This window comes from Acipenser ruthenus, chromosome 4, assembly GCF_902713425.1.
Source record: "Acipenser ruthenus chromosome 4, fAciRut3.2 maternal haplotype, whole genome shotgun sequence".
NCBI classification, from domain to species: Eukaryota; Metazoa; Chordata; class Actinopteri; order Acipenseriformes; family Acipenseridae; genus Acipenser; species Acipenser ruthenus.
The window spans coordinates 3,338,335-3,345,000 of NC_081192.1; the positions used below are offsets into that span (position 1 = coordinate 3,338,335).

The following is a 6,666-nucleotide window of genomic DNA, read 5'->3' on the forward strand; positions in this document are numbered from 1 at the left end:
AAAACAAAAAGGATGCCAAATAGCAGTTCAGGTTCAACGTTTTTTTGTTTATTCCCAAAATATAGTACATAAAGTTGACAGTGCATTTGATTTGATTTGATTTTCCCTTCACCGTAAGCTGTGGCCATTGACACATTTTCATCAAGTAATAACATGAGGATTACGTGTACCTTTTTGTAACTTAAGCAAACAAAAACTGAAATTTAACTTTAAAACAAATGTGGAAAATGGCATTGTAAAGTGAAGGAGAAAAAAACATCACCGTTTTGGTTCTCGTTTATTACATTCCGCATAAAGTCGCAACAAAAAATATAATATAATATATAGTAGTGCAATCGGCACCCTAATTTCGTATTCGATTATCATTTAGACATTTACCAATGATAAAATCGATGGATTGATGTTTTATTTTTCAAAATAAAGAACAAGCATTAGTTTAACAGAAGATCCAATAACTAAAAACACTGCTGTGCAGAACAGTTAAACAAAAAGGCACAACTAGCATTCACATTAGAACACTTCCGATTATAAAAAAAAAAAATACAAAGGACTTCTGCTTTTAACAACTGAAAAAAATATGCATGCGCCCACATCAGATGTCCCTTTAACATTGTAATAAAATATACTACATTTTAACAGAAGTCATTTCTATCTGAACTACGGTTGTTCATTACTGTACACATTTTAATTAATCTCACAAATCCTGACCAATTTAACTATCGTACTCAATTCAGCTTCTTTTTATACAATATTGCCATCCATGTTTTGATACAACATGCTTTGAAACAAAAAGGTGGTGAGCGCGAGAGGGGGGGTGTTCCAGGGGGCTCCGAGGTACCGGAACGCATGAGAAAAAAAGTGACAAACACAATGTAACTATAACCTGTGCTAAGGTGTCATCTTTAGCCTTGGCTACAATGCTTGCTGCCGCTAAATGGGCCTTGGTTCGGGCATGTTCAAAAACCTTTTTCTGAGAGCTCTTTGTTGTTTTTTTATGTCAGAGGCAGAGGACGTTACTGTACATTCCACCCACTCTTTTGCTAGTTTCATCCCTCCCTATGATTAATACTTCTAAGTCATCTTGAGTAAAGTCAGCCAAATTACTAAATAATAATAATAATAATAATAATAATAATAATAATAATAGAGATATACACCTCATTTCCAAAATAAATAAATACAAACATCTACTGGTATTGTAACGTTATTGTACCCAAGGCATAATTATATAACTTGTGATTACATATTTGACCTTGAGGAATGAATGTATTTTATACATGACGATTTACAACTACGGTTAAATATTTTATAATTTAATAATGACGGCGATTCACCTTAGTCCACAAGGTGAAACGTAGTATCAGCTACGATACAATGACCTTTTAGGAGGATATTGCACAGTCTAATGGATGACGTTCTTAAACGTCTATTATATTTTACACGCACATTAAATATACATTTTCTAAATGTTATTTTACTGTGTTAAACACTAACAAATACTAAATATATACACGTTTAAACTTTGTTTATATAAAATGTACATGTTGTGGTTATGGGTGTGCTTCAACATGTGATTGATCACATGACTAATCCCAAAGGTTTACTGGATAGAAGAGGAATTGGGCAAACAGCGTTTCGCTCTGTGCTGAATAAATACCACGGATTAGTTCCACAAATACCACTCGTTCGAGCCTCTCTTTTTTGTTGTTGTAAAAAACAATGGGTGACTCCAAATGTATAGAAAAAAAACACGTAAGAAATGCAATTGACTTTTTTTTTTTAGATTAAATTAAATTAGATTAGATTAGATTGATACTGATGGCTAAACAATGCTAATGGTTCAAACTGTTATGTTATCTCCAGTATTCTAAATATATATTATTATTTTTTTGTTAAACTATATTTAATGTTTATGAACCAAGTCAACCAAATATAGATTCTCCCTAGCTTTTGTGATGTGTAGTTTGTGAACGACTCGTTCTTTCCGGTTCAAATGAACCTACGTAAACAATCTTAATGCGGTCTACATTGATTGGTTTTGTGTCATTGAATCAGTGAATCAAATGAACGAAATGAATCGATTCACCAAACTGAACTGAATCAAATGAATCGAGTCACTACAAAGAATCGAACTGCCCATCACTAGTCCTCCCCGACCCCGTCCATCTCTCCCGCCGAGTCTGACTCACTAGTGGCCTACTAGCTAGTGGAGGACGTGCCGGTGGTGATGCTGAACTGGCGGGATTAAGCACAGACACCGCTGCTAGCTAAGGCATCGCCATCAGGAGCAGTTTCCCCCTCATTTTTGATTTGGCTTTCCTTTCCCCTCGACACGTTTCAAATTCAGTAGCGACGACTAGCCCAGGCTACGTGACGTGATTACGTAGGGACCTCTCACTAGCTGACCACCACTGTTTCAAGATCAGTTACTTACCTCGCCGGCCCGCCCCATAACCTCTATGTACAAATAAGAGAGCAGGTCTGGAATCGGTGTGGCAGGATAGGATGCGCTTTTACTGGGGGACGGGAGAAATAACCAGGAGGCAGAGGCAACTTTAACTCTGATCACTTTTATTAGAATGTTTGCAGTGCAAACAGTGGAAAAAATAATAAATCATGCAGCGAGAGGTACCGGAACCGGACAAATTAGGTGCCGGAATAAAAAAAGTAAAATCTGAGAGGTGCCGGATCCTGTTCCAGCAGGATCCGGCTCAAATTAAGCACTGTGTGTGTGTGTATATATATATATATATATAGCCTTACATTTTTTAATCAAGAAAACAGTAGGCCTACTTCTGATTTGGCTGGTCCAATGCGAATGTAGAGGCCTAAAGTGTGTATCCTAGCAACACGCTAATCTACCGTACTACCACTAAAAGAAGCGCACTCTCACACATTCAAGGTTTTAACGTTAACCAGCACCAGGAGACTTCAAACTGGGTTCTAATTTGATGCATCGATTCACTAATATGTAATCCAAGCTCGGGAAATTTAAGGGCACATGATCGATAATCGATGTATCGATTAATTGTTGCACCCCTAATATATACAATCTTTATAAAAATCACTACACAGCATTTTCAGGAAGTACTGTTTAAGCGAGGCATTTCAGAATCATGTGCTTGCCTTTTTTCTGTCCCATGAGATTCTGGCTTGCTCTAAAGCAGCACAATGAGTTTTTGTCCCAGATGGCTTTCCATAGAGATCGCTATGCGTGCACGCGCATAATCTGGTAGAAACCTGGAAGAAAACTTGCTTCCTTCTGCTCTGACAATGTTCCCCAACTCTGAGGATTGGTTTTTCGAGCAGGACAATGCTCCATGCCACACAGCCAGGTCAATCAAGGTGTGGATGGAGGACCACCAGATCAAGACCCTGTCATGGCTAGCCCAATCTCCAGACCTGAACCCCATTGAAAACCTCTGGAATGTGATCAAGAGGAAGATGGATGGTCACAAGCCATCAAACAAAGCCAAGCTGCTTGAATTTTTGCGCCAGGAGTGGCATAAAGTCACCCAACATCAATGTGAAAGACTGGTGGAGAGCATGCCAAGACGCATGAAAGCTGTGCTTGAAAATCAGGGTTATTCCATCAAATATTGATTTCTGAACTCTTCCTAAGTTAAAACATTAGTATTGTGTTGTTTAAAAATGAATATGAACTTAATGAATATGAACTTAATGAATATGAACTTAAAAATGAATATGAATATGCATTATTCAAGGTCTGACAACACTGCATCTTTTTTGTTATTTTGACCAGTTGTCATTTTCTGCAAATAAATGCTCTAAATGACAATATTTTTATTTGGAATTTGGGAGAAATGTTGTCAGTAGTTTATAGACTAAAACAAAAATGTTAATTTTACCCAAACACATACCTATAAATAGTAAAACCAGAGAAACTGATAATTTTGCAGTGGTCTCTTAATTTTTTCCAGAGCTGTATAAATATATATATATATATATATATGGAGTTCCGTGAAAAAGTATTTGCCCCTGTCTGATTTTCTGCATTTTTGCACATTTTTTACATTGTATTTGGTCAGATTTTTTGTGGGTTGTAGTAGTATATAGAGGGAGTCTGAGAGAAAAAAATGACAAAGTTTGGTGCTGCTTTCATTTGTTTGGTGTGCAAGGTAATCAAACATGCAATCTTCAGGTGTGAAAAAGTTATTGCCCCCCCCCCCCCCAGTTAACTCAACCCAATTAAAGGGATAATTAGGGTCAGCTGTTTGAGTACTTTGGTTAACAACCAGGCCTGATTTGGGCCAGCCTTGCCCAATATAAATCTGACTAACTTTGGTCCTTACCATCAGAGTGAAGTTGTCAGCACACAGGTTCTACAGGCACATCATGCCATGAACAAAAGAAATTCCTGAAGACCTCCGGAAAAAAGTTGTTGATGCCTATCAGTCTGGAAAGGGTTACCAGAGGGTGAAGTGTGGTCCAGTGGTTAAAGAAAAGGGCTTGTAACCAGGAGGTCCCCGGTTCAAATTCTGTCTCAGCCACTGACTCGTGTGACCCTGAGCAAGTCATTTAACCTCCTTGTGCTACGTCTTTCGGGTGAGTTGTAAGTGACTCTGCAGCTGATGCATAGTTCACACACCCTAGTCTCTGTAAGTCGCCTTGGATAAAGGCGTCTGCTAAATAAACCAAGCCATTTCTAAGGCTCTGAGGTTCCACCGAACCAGTCAGCGCCATATTGTCCAAATGGAGAAAGTTTGAGAAAATAGTGAATTTTCCCAGGAGTGGCGAGAGGATCTGCAGGCCTCGCTCGCCTCGGCTAAGGTCAGTGTTCATGACTCCACCATCAGAAAGACACTGGGCAAAAATGGGATTCATGGCAGAGTAGCAAGGCGGAAACCATTGCTCACTAAGAAGAACATGACTGGTCGATTCAAGTTTGCCAAAAAGCACCTGGATGATCCTTAAGAATTCTATGGTCAGATGAGTCAAAAGTGGAACTTTTTGGCCGACATGGGCCCCGTTATGTCTGTCGAAAACCAAATACTGCATTCCAGAGTAAGAACCTCATACCAACGGTCAAGCATGATGGTGGTAGTGTCATGATTTGGGGATGCTTTGCTGCATCAGGACCTGGACGCCTTGCCATCATTGAAGGAACTATGAATTCTGCTCTGTATCAGAGAATTCTACAGGAGAATGTCAGGCCATCCGTCCGCGAGCTGAAGCTGAAGCACAGCTGGGTCACGCAGCAAGACAATGATCCGAAACACACAAGCAAGTCTACATCAGAATGGTTGAAGAACAAGAAATTTAAAGTTTTGGAACGGCCTAATCAAAGTCCAGACCTAAACCCCATTGAGATGTTGTGGCAGGACCTGAAACGAGTAGTTTATGCTCAAAAAACCACAAATGTCACTGAGTTGAAGCAGTTCTGCAAGGAGGAGTGGGCCAAAATTCCTCCACGGCGCTGTGAGAGACTAATCAATAACTACAGGAAGCGTCTGGTTGCAGTTATTGCTGCTAAAGGTGGCGTATCCAGTTATTGAGTCTAAGGGGGGGGATTACTTTTTCACACGGGGGTATTGGGTGTTGCATAACTTTCTTTAATAAATAAATGAAATATGTATCAGATTTTTGTGCTGTTTGTTCACTCAGGGTCCCTTTTGTCTAATATTAGGTTTTGGTTAAAGATCTGATAACATTAAGTGTCAAAAATATGCACAAATGCAGAAAATCAGACGGGGCAAATACTTTAACAGCACTGTATATATTATATATATATATATATATATATATATATAAAATCACATACACACATTTCACGTATCGCACAGAGCTCTTTTTCATTTGCCATTTTTTAAAACAATCGCGCAAATTCTGGTGAGACGGTAAAAGTGGAAGGTATTTTTGTCATTTCTAGTGAATACGAAGATCTGATTTTTGTATCCGAATACCTGTCCAAAAATATTCGTTAGAATATTCAGATATTTGTCCCAGCACTAAAATACATTTGTATTTATTGATTCATATCGTGATTGGTCTTGGCATATTGTGTCTGGTGGTCAACTCCGTCTTAGATTGTATATATATATATATATATACACACACACACACACAGTGAGTGCTCTCTGGCTATTAGGCTCTCGGTTTATAACGCGCCTCGGATATAACACTCCTACAGCAGGTCCCCCAATTCCCTACATTAGTGATTCATTCGATATTTCTACAGTAAATACAGTACCGGTGTTCAAACTGTAAACAACTTCTCAGTGTAACTTCCGTTTCTGTCTCTCCCTTTTGATACAGTATCTGAACTGAAGAAAAGCTGTGCTGGCACTTTATAACACAGACATATTATTTATTTAGTTATAAATGCTGCGAGAGGAGCTGCGGCTTTCTCCGGGTGACGAGACGCTTCAGCCCCGCTCCGGCAGTCGAACCTGGGGCGAGTCCATTCCCTTTACCCCTCTCCCGACCCGCTCTCCTTCTCGCACTTGGTTTTCTTGTCCGTCGCTTCGAACTGAACTCCCGACCGCCTTTTAGGCAGGCTATTTATGGTTTAAAAAACTGCTAATTAAAATGATCCACGAGTGTTACCTTTTTTTTGTAAAAACTATAGCTTTGATTACATGGTTCTTTATGCATGGTTAATTCACGTAAAGTTCAATTTTTGCTTCACTATATGTCCATTATAGA

The 6,666-nt window shown here is 39.0% G+C and overlaps 1 protein-coding gene across 5 annotated transcripts in view; it reads right to left on the reverse strand.

The window, feature by feature from the left end:
• LOC117400652 (solute carrier family 52, riboflavin transporter, member 2-like) overlaps positions 1–6,666 on the reverse strand; it is a 37,061-nt gene that overhangs the window by 26,613 nt on the left and 3,782 nt on the right. The gene's annotated exons all lie outside the window — the stretch shown is intronic.